The 13,031-nt window shown below is 40.8% G+C and overlaps 1 long non-coding RNA gene across 2 annotated transcripts in view; it reads right to left on the bottom strand.

Annotated features, from left to right (window-relative positions):
* The window catches only part of LOC144062954 (uncharacterized), a 34,125-nt gene extending 21,957 nt beyond the window's left edge, over positions 1-12,168 (bottom strand). Inside the window, exon 1 of one of the 2 annotated variants that reach the window (XR_013296485.1) lies at positions 11,827-12,168. This is a non-coding gene — a long non-coding RNA (uncharacterized LOC144062954). The remainder of the gene's footprint in view (positions 1-11,826) is intronic. The other variant, XR_013296484.1, reaches the window with a different exon arrangement.
* Positions 12,169-13,031: the final 863 nt, after the last annotated feature.

Raw genomic sequence — 13,031 nt, 5'->3', positions numbered from 1 at the left:
GCCTGTTATTCACAGGATTTTACAGCACATGCGCACTTCGGCACAGATGGTATGCCAACTCGCAACATTAACCCTAACTAATCTACAAACATCATGTTTTTAAAACAACACCAACAACTAGCTTTTACAACACACGTGTCAGCAGATATGTATGAGCACAACATGTCTCTCAAAATCTACACATATGGGTCATAGCTGCCTGCAATAACAGACACAGACGGAACACGACAGACAGCGTGTGTGTGAACATGCATGTGTGTGTGCGCAACTCCCAGCTCAGCCTTGATCTAGACTCCCGCCTCCCTCGGACTCCCCCGCTGCGCCTCCTTCATTAATCAATAGGACAGATGAAGACAGACTTCTGCTGGGATGCGCGGCAAAACAATAGCTGGCGTGTGTGAGTGTGAATGTAAAGGAGGCTGAAACGTCCTCGGGGAGAACCTGGCAGACATGATGCAAGGCTTCAAGGCTTCCTGCCCACACAAAGATCATTCACACTGGATTTGCTTTCTTGTACCCGCCGAAAAAACAGACTCAATTTGATAGATGATTTGCATACATTATGTGCCTGTGTGCGCGTAAGATCCCAAAGCTACTGAAAACGGCTTCACTCCAAAAGATGAGGGAGAAAAAATAATCTCCTTTGATCAGGTGCGATTTTCACCCAAGTCCAAAAGCTGTGCAAGTACATAGACGCGCAAATGAGAGTCAACCGGCTGCTATCTTCGTGTGGGAGAGGAGGCGGAAAACCGGCCTGTTCACCAACGGAACAAACGAATCCACAAGTGCTCACACGTAAGTGAACGTTTGTGTCGTCATAAAGTAGTAGACGTCATGAAGCCAACATCAAGGCGGCTGGCGACCCGCGGACGGATAGGTTGAGAGGCAATACAAGTTACGCATAACCGCCGCTGACTCCCACCATAAGTACTCACGAACTTGACGCCACACTCAGCGATGAGTAGCGGAACCATGCAAAGATGGAAAGGGCGCTCCAACGTTTATACACATAATTAAAAAGTGAAAAATACACTGAGCCTTCGCAGCCAATGGGGGCGGGAAATCCCGCTGGGATTTGTTTAAGCACCGCCACCTGGTGGTCGGCAGGGACAAAATAGAACAGTAATGCCTTTTTCCGACTGGTGTGTCAGTCTACACTCTAAAACCTTAACTCCCCCAAAACTTTTTAAATGATCAAAAGTAAAAGTAGAACTTCACAAATGACAAGCTATAGTCATGAGACCACCTCATGACAAAAATAGCTGATCTGGTATGTTATCTCAGGATCTACTTGGAGGATCTATTCAAGTACGCCCTTGAGGAGAGCACGTTGCTATTGTGGTAAGCCAAGTGAAATTATTTCTTACTACGCTGAGTCAGCTCTAGTTTATCGAGTAAAAAAAAATCGGAGGCAGAAAGACAAACATTATAATTGGTCACAAAACAATTGTGGAATTTTTTAGCAAATCAATCATGAGAACATTTTAGATAATTAGAATTAATGCAACATTAAATTTGACAAAAGTCATGCTTCGAACTAACTTTGGCATTTGCATTATATTTCCCAGTGGAAGAATATTGGTTGGACTATTACTTTTAATGTAACCTTTGCTTTTAATCACATGGTCCACTGTATTTAAAGTTTTCTTTAACAACCTCAATAAATCAATTTCAAGACTTTTATGGAAGCAATCCTGAAATTTGTGTGACAAGGTGTGGTTTCAAATTTTTCATTTGACTTCTTTTTATGACTGATCAGATGGAATATGTGTCATTTCTATAGCTCTCAAACGATTACATTTTTAAATCAGATTAATCACATTTTAGAATTTTGATTGTCACGATTAATGGCTTAATTAAAACGTTTTTTTAATCAACATTTCATTTTTTGCCTGCCAAATTGACATTTTTTAATCCATTGCACACTCTTATCCTCCTCTTTTTATAATATTTGCTTTTATTTTTATTTTTACCAGCAATAATAATAATAATAATAATAATAATAATAACTGATAAACATTCAATATGAGTTTTCCATTAAAAACTGGAGGGTACGGAACACTTTTTTTTTTAAGTACAATATTGGGGGGGGGGGGGGGGGGTTAATGCCAATATGAGTTGTTCCGCGAGTATGTCGGGGTCACTCTAGCTTAGAAACCAAAGTGCCCGTTTGTTGTATTCAAAATGTGTGCTTGTCTATTAATATGCATTTCAAGTGACTGATATTTTATATGACTGTTTACTTCAACTGATTAGATGATACAATCCACTTGCACAAAAGTAAACAATAACAATAATAAAAATAAATAAATACATGAGTTACATACCGTTTAGTTGCACTGGGCTGGCCCCCGTTGACTTAATAACCTTGGCATTACTCTGCTGGCCACCGTCAGCAATCATTTCCATTATTAGATGATGGATACACAAATGGATGATGACTAAATGATGGATGATGGATCTAATTTATCATATCTTGACCTTATTTAATTATCTGTGCTTTTGCACTATCTTTGATTTTCAATGGTTTTGAACGTGGTCGTTTATTATGTTCCGGCATACACGGGCGTCTCATACATAATCAATCGTATTTCTCTGACATCAGATTCACATTGACTGGGTAGAGCCAATCTGTCTGTTTATGCTACAGTCACATGGTCAGATATCGGATAGGTATTGAATTTTAATCTGCCTGTAGAAGCATGAATTTGTTCTGACAGGTATAAAACAAAAAAAACAACAGAAGAACGGATTGCTGAATCATTTCTCTTGAGCCTTGTTTAAATCTCCCCACGAGAGAAACAATAGAATAGGGTGAGAATCATGCTCATTTTTAAAGAACATCGGCATGTTATCTCAGAGATCAATTTAAGAAAATGGCAGTAGAATTATGGATATTGAGGTCTATAGCACTAATCCAATCTGTTGTCTTTGCGTATTGCCACTACCAGTTCCCAACCATTAAACCAGTTTGATGAAAATGACAAACCCAGACATCAAATCCTGTGTTAGTCCCTCACCCGAGATGCCCTTATTGTTGAAGCATATTGTGTACTGTGACATTATACCCATGCTTGACACCCAGACAAAGGAACCAATGCGGGCCTCGAGGGGGCAGATGACAAACACTCCTAAACCATGGCCAGACATAATCCCCCCACCTCCCGTCCAACACCACAACAAACGCACAGTGGAGGGGGGCCTATTCAGAGCATCTTAGGGAGGTGAAGGAGGCCAGGCACTGGGGGACCCTCCCCACACGGTTCTCCTAATCATCTGAGACAAGTCCTCCAGAGGCAGTCCGCCACCAAATCCATTCCCGCCTCAAACCATTTTGACCCCCCCTTTTCACCCGCGCTTCACCCCGCCCAACATATGACCCAGACACATCCCGTATTTACAAGGGTGGGCGGCCATGATGTGCAGAAGCTGACCGAAATGAGCAGTCACTTGGGAAATGTAGCATAATTGTCCGCCTTCTTGGGCCAAATTAAACAAACTGGAGTGAATTCAAGTACCCATACGTCTAATGACCCCCTTGTCATTTTAACAAACCGCCGCGTTCCGTAGAACGCGCCATTGATGCAGAATGATGAGCGAGACCCCGTTGTCTCATTATATTGTCTTCAATTAGGTAGGAGATGATGAGAGAAACACTGGTAATCATGAGGCTTCCCGACTCACGCTGGGAAACAGAACTTCATTACGCTTGATGGTCCCGCATCGACGATAAAACACCAAATATGTATGGGCTCATTCATGGGAGGTTTTCAAGCATAAAAGGCTCAGAAAGGGAAAAACTGAAAATGTGAACTAGGATTTTGAAACAAAAGCTAACTAGAGATATCGACCCGAGTAATTACATGTCGTCTTTTCATGTTAAATTACCTGACATCCTTAAGCCAGTGGGACAATTCAAGACAAGATTGTCCTCTTTCCTGTTGAGCTACGATGACAAAAATCAATATATCCTGGGCTGTGTAAAATACTCAATTTCGTGTAACTACAGCTCGCTTTTCCCTCTTGAGATATGAAGTGGTATTGCACTAAAAAACAGAGGTGGCAAAGAAAGTAAAAACATGCTATCTCCCTAGCAGGTAAACGAGCACCATGGGAGCTAGCTAGGGAGCTATGTAGCTAACACCTGGGGCTAAAGCCAAACTGTGGCAGGGATTTTATTTTCTGGACCTGGATTTGCCACCTCTGCAAAAAAACATGCTTACAAACAGTACAAATAGAAATGTTACAAGTAGGAGTCGGGTATTTTTAGAAACAGATACTTTAGTGGAAGAAGAGACGAGTGCTTGAGTGGATTTCTTGGCAGGAATTTGCTGACATGAAGTGAAGCGATGATGTCTTTTCATCTTCACCGCCGCTTAAATGTTGTACAAGCTTAGTTCTGAGAGAAAAAGCTCAAGACAGTGCCTACGTCAGCTCAAGAAAAGTTGAGAGCGTTCAGCTGAGAAATGACTCAAACCTGACATCTTGGTGGTTTCATGGCGAATCCTCATTTAAATCATATTGAGCTTTGCTACAACCATCTGACTGCTATCATAAAACATTTTTTTTTCTCTCTCTCTTCAACCTGCAGCTGTATTGTACGATCTCAGCCCTCCAACCACCACCTTTTCACCTCTGATTACAGTACAAAGAGCTAATCTGAGACAAACACTCACACCGGCTCTCACGCTTTGTCAAAAGTAAGAGGATTTTTTTTCTTCATTTAAGTGAAGAAAATAATACAAGCCATTGCCCAAAGAGGCCAAAAGAAGGTTTTGAGAACTATTTCCATTTATTTCTCCCCATGAATCCAACTGGGATTATTATGATCCCCATTTACCCATTCATACCCCTCAGCTGTTCTTCTAAAACCATGCTGCTAACTTTTGGTTTTATCCATTTATAAACCAGTGTGCCAAAAGGGATGATCGTCGAGTCAAGATGCCCCGGGTCCCAATATCCGTCCCATTAGGGCTCCGATTTCTTATCTGATTCCACCAAGCAGGGTCTGATTATGGCCATGCCAGCCTTTGATTTAAAAAAAAAAAATATATATATATATATATATCTAGATCCCTGTTTTAACTCGGTTTCATTGATCGCAAGCTGTCCTTGTGCTCCTATAGTAAAAGAGTTGATCAAGAATGGTTTCAGCCATAAATTGACTGAAGTTAAGGACATACATCAAACCGTTTCTTATAGTCTGATTGTGTCTTCAAATATGCTGACGACAACTGTCAATTTGGGGGAAACTGTCAATTGGGCAGGCAGTTTTCAAATTTAGTTAGGATGAGCAAGTACTTATTTCAAGGTATCGGTACTTGCATTCCCCGCCCTCTTGCGGTTGTTTTACAAAATTGCAATTAGAAGAATAGAAAATTGCCATTAATTTCATGCAATTTTAAGGAAAATTCTTTATTGGGATATATTGTTTGTTTGTTTTTTTATATGTTATTGTTTTTATTTCTTTATTATTATTTTATGCATCAAAAGTACTAGTGGTGTCAAAAGTGGTATCGAACATTACTGAAACGCCGGTATGTTTATTGTTTTGTTTTTCAGGGGGCTGTAGTGTAAACTGTGATTGTTGTGCACTCTTCATGAATTTATGTTTATATGCAATGGCAAAAAATCAAGAAAATAATTTAAAAATATATATTTTTTAATTAACCAAATATATAATTTAGCTGTGAAAAAGTGAAAAAAGTTGTGAAAACTGTATTTAGACATCATCAAGTCAATCTCTGCAACTGTATTATTACTGTATAATGATATTGCTAGCTTTACACCAAGATTATGCATATCCATATAATATATCATATGTATATCAAGAAGGTAACACATACACTTGCAAGGTTAAATTATCCAAAATATTCCAAGTTTTGTTCTAATATTTTCTGATTATTATTATCACGTCTACAAAAGTACACCTAAGTTTTGGTGACATTCGGTCACGTTTTTTGCACATTAAAGCAACACTAAGGAACTTTCCGTTTATGTTGATTATGACGGTGCCATATAGACAAAAGTGCTATCGTTAAGTCTGAAGGAAGACCACATTTCCTGTGAGGACAAGCGCATTGCGTTGTTTCTTAGCTCACACCAGCGAGTGAAATCCGGGCCAATGTTGATCCTTGACTATCCTTTTATCCGGGTAGCTTCCCTTTTTCTTTTTTGTCTCCTCAGACAAAACTTTTCAGTTGTTTTGCAGCACCTGCCAGGAAAGCAGTAACCGTGCGTCTACATTCAAATTGACTTCTGTCTTTGTAACGATTGGGGAAATGGGGAAGTGACGTATGCCATAAAGCAGTCGGCACATTTGTAGTTTTTTTGTGTAGCAGTGTTCCTACCATCCGCCTCAAAGTTGCTTAGTGCAAGGGGAAAAAAATGGCACAAAACCCCTCAGGCCGTGGCAAAGGTAACATTCAACTAGTTTTAAGTTGATGTTTCATCAGAAGACTTATGAAAATATTTTATTAAGGTTGAAAAGTTCCTTAGTGCTACTTTAAGAGACGTAATGTTTTTTGTCTGTGAGGCAACTAGGAGAGCCAACCTTGGGACGTGAATAGAATTTAAAAAAAATGCTGTGAATATTGTTCTAATATTTTCAAGCTATGCATGTTCATATAAATTTTGGTGCGAATCCGTCACAGTTTTCAATAGCAATATCACAATATTCAAATTGCCACAATGTCATCATTGTCATGTCACGATATTATAGCAGCACATCTGTTAAAAAGGAGATGTTGTATTTCATTTGTGCAGTTTTATCACCCTCTGGTGGTTAGTTTGTTAGTGCTGTTTAATTTCAATTAGGTATGTTTTTGGCCATACTAATGACCACATGAAGGGGAACGTAACACGTTTGAGTTCCTCCACAAATTAACTTCACAATGTGTACATGCATTAACAAGTAAGTGTCTCAATATTATGTGTTATTAGTGATTGGAATTTGTTTTTGAGATTAATGTTACCTGTACTATTTCAACTATATGTATAATTATGGCCGCAGCTAATTAGCATTGTATAGATGAGTCATTTACATGTAATTGCTCCTGTTCAGCAAATATTTTTCAACATTTTCATCACAAAACATCATTTTACACCCACTTCAGCCGAACACAGCATTGTGAACTACATTGACTATGATACTTGCCGCTTAGCCAATAGGAGCACATGACAATAAAATGGCAGGCCAGGCCTATTTCTTTGTCACTGCGCTTATGTACAAAATGAACAGTGTGGCACGCAACACGTCACAGCGTCCAATTTGGAAGCACACATGGTATGTCATTATTTTGATACTTACTCGGCTTAAAACTGTTTTCAGGGAATCATATTGCACATTTACAACAAAATTGTGTGCTCCTTTAGTGTTGAAGGGCACCCTTTGATCTTCAGTGAAGGTGTATAATGAGATGCTCATCCAGATTAGGACGATTAGGCTTTCTCACTCTATGCTGAGGGAACAGAGAGGGTCATGAATGCCTTAAAAGCCAAACGTCAAATGTGTTCATCAAGCTGCATGGTGCTGCCGTGTTCCTCCATGTGTGGAGCAACAGTGTCGGGCAGCAAGCATCTGCCTTGCAGACCCCCCCCCCTCCCACACACACACACACACCCAGATGGTAACGGCAAATATGAAGATTAGTTCATTAACCTCACTGCGCTTTAACCAGTGGGCCATGCTGAGGGCCTGCTCCTTCCACGTCTTCTTGAAATGTATTAACACTTATTAATAGCGTGAGGAAACTTTCACTAATGGCCTGAGGTGATTTGCGTTGCTGTTATCAAACACCGCAGTAATTATACATGACATGCATCTGATTAGCACTCCTGTGAGTACTGCGCCATTACAAGTCACTATTATTTTTTAACCCCTTTTTGAAAGGTGTGGAATCAATTTTCCAGAAGAGCAAACATTTTAGAAGAGAAAAAGACAAAAGTGTTTTTATCGTCAGGTGCTCACTGTGTAGAAAAATAAACTCGCAATACTCGTCTGCGTGGGAGTGAGGCAGTGAGGGTCTGCACCTGGAGCAAGGAGGAGCATGTGAGGGTCAAAGGTCATCATGTGGGCTAAACAGGAATGAGGTGCTCCCTCTCCCCTGCAAGAAACAGGCGACTCCTGTGGCGGGTTCACACAACGCGGGCCTTTCTTTCACGCCCCTTCCTCGCATTTCCGCCTTCACCGCCTTTCCTTTTGGAACGCTTGCAGTAATCCAGAGTCGGCCCAATTATCCAACCCCCCCGTTCCCCTTCCATTCGTCCATTTTTCTCCCCATGGATGGAGATTCAAAAACAATTAACCTCTTCACGGCTGGGGACTTTTCCCAGGAAAGGGCACGGTGGTAATTGAATGACTCCGCACTGACCATGACTTCACCCCTTCACGCATAAATCTGGTTATTGAAAATCCTAATCTGTGTCTTTGTGATTGTCCAAAGTCATTAACATGGAGGTTGTACCATCACACTATTTCACTGCAATGAGGATTTAACAGGACTGTTTACATTTGACCTACTTAAACAGTGTTTGCACAATACGCGTTGTTGTGTGCAATTCTTACATTTTTCGGACAGAGAGAATGACTTTTTTCCTTTTTCAACGTAGCCGTGCTGGTTTGCGTTAGACTATTTCACACCAAGTGTCTATAAATTGTAAGAGCATCCCCCACATCCTTAGCCTTCAATAAAATGTACTCTTTTCCCCCTTCGCTATGGAGGGGCCTCCTATTCATCTCCAGGTAGAAAGCCTCAAAGTGTAGGAGGGAAGAACAGCTTGTTGCACCCATTGAACTTTTTATTACTTCCCGCTTCAAAGGGTGCTGGCGGAGGAAGAGATATCCTCAATCTCCTTGACGCCATGACACACAAGTTAGCTCTCAGCAAACACACAAACAAGTGTCAGCATTGCAACTGGACCCCTGTGCGCAGTTTTCGACGCTTGTCACATGTGACAAGATTACGTTGTTTTGGAAGCCGAGGCTGGAAATAATCCTCTAACAAACATGTTTACCAAAACTGTCAATGTTTGGCTCAGCAGCATCAATGTTTTTTTGACAGCTGCGAGAGAGACCAAAATAACATGCATTTTGTTTTTACGGGGTTATAGAGTTTATTTACCATAAAACTAACTAATTACCAATTAAAAGTGACCGTTTTCCATGAAATATTCTCTCTCATTATCACACAAATGCGGCAGCATTCGGATGATGTAATCCCTAACCAACACTTCCAAGACATCTGCCTTTCTCTACAGGAAGATGCTCTTGAAGAAGAAGTCAAAACCAATGTGAGCTGATGCATTTTTTACCAACGACCTCCTATAATTACTGTTACTTTTTGCTCGACTTTGGAAACAAATTTTAGCCCACAGCTGAAAGCCCACAAGCACCCTTGAGTGAAGTGGAGGTGCACCAGTCAGCAACTAAGGGTCTTACAAAAAAAAATTAAAAAATAAAATATATATATATATATATATATATATATATATATATATATATATATATATATATATATAATGCATATATTGTATTTACCTATTGAACAAAAAGACAAAACAATAACTGCAGGTTTCATGTCGAAACTAGCACAGACACACACTCTTTGAAGTTTCCTTGTGGATGTCTGCTGTAGATGTGTGAGTCACCCATCCTCCAATCTTTATGTACATGATCACGGTTTGGCAGTGCACGATTCAGTTTTTTTTTTATTGGCAAACTAAACGTTATTTGTGTGTGTGGGGGGGGGGATGCTATTTTGTGTAACGTGCCCCAAAAAAAGGCTGAACATTATTTTCTTATTTATGTGGCAAAATATTGTCTAAGTTGGATATCTATTGTATAGTAGCATCGCTTTAATCAAGAGAGCAATTGGGTACTACTGTCTGTCAGTCATAAACGTGCCCAAAAAACAACAACATTAAGCTAGTTTTCCATTCTACCAAACTTCGTAAGCAAGAAGGTGGAAGCTCACTTACGCCACTTCCAGCCCCCAATTTGCTCATCCAATCACAAATCTAACAGTAGCAGTGTTGAATGATTGGCAATAAATGAGAGAAAATAGATAAGATGGCGTCAACCGTGTTTTTGTGGCTGCTTTTGCTCACATCGCTCTCGCGATAGGACTAAACAAGGCATCAAACCCAGTGGACTCTGTAATAACAATAAGAGATGTTAATTCTACACAACCTTGGCCTTTAAAGCAACAAGAATTCATCATCATTGTAATTGTGTGCTCAGCTGTAAGCTAATTTTCCTGAACTGTATGTTTTACTGAATGGCAATGTTTTGAAGATGTTTGTTTATAAATTCTATTAAAGTCTTTCGGCAATAATAATCACTACAGGTGAAAGACATTTTTTTCCCAAGAATGTGTTATTCACAGTGGGCAGGGGTCTACTGTATTCTACACAACAGCAGCGGTCGTATAGAAACATTCCTACCACATGAGCAGCAAACAACATTGCGTGACTTAAGTGCAGACAAGGACGTGTGCATGGGGAGGGGGTGGGGGTGCTATCATGACTGGTAAGAGGACATAAAAATAATAGAAAAAGGCAAAAAAAATAAATGAAAAAACCGCCTGTGTTTTAGGCGGACTGGAACGTCTTTTGATCGTTATGTCTAGCCTCCAGGTGTCTGACGGTTGGAGCGACTGTAGGTGGTAGTTAGTTAGAGGGTGGGGGGGTGCTCGACGACAAAGCGGGAATAAGAGTGTTGCCTACATACCACCAGCATCAAGGAAGGGAGGGGTTAGCGGGGTGCAGCGAAGGAAAAAAAAGTAGGTTCATAAAAATTTGATAAGAAGATCTTCAGCTAAGTGACATTCTGTGTTGCTTTCCTCTTTTAATATATCAGCTCCCCTTCTTTGTAGCTCCTCAGTGCCGCCTTAGAGAATACGCCAGACACATTTTATAGGTCCTAATTAAAGCCATGTGACGCCTTTTAGAACATCAAATGGCGCTAGTCCTGCATGCTATTCCTTGTTACCGTGCAGAACAAACGCACAATCACAAGGAAGGCGAGACTTTCAAATGTACATCATTTCTACATCCCCCCCAGGTGAGAGGTTGTGGGAGTGACATGACCTCTCGAGGGTGCGGCGATGGTGGCGGGGATGGGGGGGCGGGGGATGTTGTGCGGCTGGGAAAGGAACTCAAGTCATTAGAGCGTACTGAAAACGGATCTTATATTTTTTTCAAGCTCTATTGGAAAAGTATGTTTGCATAGTTATTTATTTATAGGGGTCTTTACTGGAATAGTCTAGTTCTTCGGACCAGACAAACGAGGTTATGGACTGTCCACCCTTGAGGGTTGAAGTGCAGCCCTGTTTATAGAGTCCTTTAAGAATTCATTTTTTCCCCCTCTGGCGACCCCAGCCCCCCTCCCTAATTGTCCTCATTGAGCCTGGTGGAGCGGGTGCACAACCAGCCAGCCAGACAGCCAGGGTCGGGTCATCGGGTTTACCGCGTGCTTTTTATCTATATTTCATGCTATGGCGCTGTGCAGACAGCTGCACCCCCCCCTTCCCCCATTAACCCCCCTACCCTCGCATGTATCACAAAGAGAAAAAAAATGTGGGTGCACAAAGAGAGGTGACATGATAAGCACACGTGCAAATCAAATTACAAATACAATATTTAATTACGTTTAAAGAATTCTTTGTGCTCACGCGTTCTTGCAAAAAAAAAAAAAAAAAGTAGCTCATTTACAAGAAAAAGCTTGAGCAAGAGCTTAAATTGCTGACAGTGATATGAGTTATTCGTTAAATGAATTTCTAGATAGCAGCATTTATAATTGATATCATATCAAAATGTTCTACTTACGATTCATTTCAGCAACTTATGGGCGTTTGTGTCTCGCCCCCGTGCGTCTCCGGTCGTCTGCTTGCGGAAAAAGTGTGTCCTCCCTCGGCAGTGAGAGTCATCGTGTGCACATCTTCATGTTATGTTTTTTTTTTTCTTTCTTTCTTTTTAAAGCACACATTGTCACTGCACATGCCGTAGATGCTGGACGTCCGATTTGGCCGGTGTCAAGTCTGCAATGATGCCTGGGCTGGTCGCTATTGAGCGTTGAGAGGAGAGCCAACATATAGAAAGGCGTCATGTGAGCAGGAGGGGGGGCGCGCGCCATTGGCCAGGCGCGCACACTGCGACCGAGCTGCGTCGCGTTCCATTGGCCCAGGACGCCAGCCCAGGCGCCTCCTCACTTGGCCGTGCACCACAATGGGAGTGCGCCTCTTCTGTTCATCATTTTCAGCGGCGGCTGCAGGGCAGGGCATGGGTGGGGAGGGTGGGGAGGGTGGGGACGGTGGGGTAAAGGGGGGGACGTGGGTCGGATGCTTGCACTCAATTCAGAGTTAAATGTTTTTTGGGGGGGACGCACATTTTAGCTGTTCTCTTTTACAGCCAAATAATGTAGACATTAGTGGTTATATAAAAAAAAATAATACAAGGGAAAGATTGCAAGCCAACTCTTTAAAAAGCACATAACGCTTAAAAATCAGTGATGAAATGTAACCTTTGTTATTGTACAAATTTTTTATTCATGTGAGTAAAGTCATACATTTGGTACTTTTTATTTTTACTTTACAACATTTGAGAGAGAGTAACATTACTCTCTTCTGTTTTGTGCGAATAGCCTAATATTTTGAAACATCCATAGTGCATCCATTATATGCACAGCTTACCATCACAAAAGTCGCAGGCATGTTTTTAAACAAAACAACCTAAAAAATTGGGTTACAAAACAACCCAAAGTCAGGTCAGATTAGCCCAAGTAGCTTGATCCAATTTTTTTAAAGTATCAAAATTGTGTTATTTTTGACCCAGCAGTGTTAAGAGAGTAATTGAGTATTAAAAAAAAACAGTCTTTTCATATGCTGGTTCTTGTTTACGTTCTAAATAAATTAATGTGTGCAGTCCTTTTATGCTATGTATTATCTTAGTTTTAAGTGTATTTTTCAGTTAACAGCTTATTTAATTTATTAACAAGTATAACCTAATTGGGATGACTGAATTGGGATTGAGTA

This window comes from Vanacampus margaritifer, chromosome 13 (genome assembly GCF_051991255.1).
Source record: "Vanacampus margaritifer isolate UIUO_Vmar chromosome 13, RoL_Vmar_1.0, whole genome shotgun sequence".
Taxonomy (NCBI): Eukaryota; Metazoa; Chordata; class Actinopteri; order Syngnathiformes; family Syngnathidae; genus Vanacampus; species Vanacampus margaritifer.
This window is presented reverse-complemented; position numbering and strand designations above follow the sequence as displayed.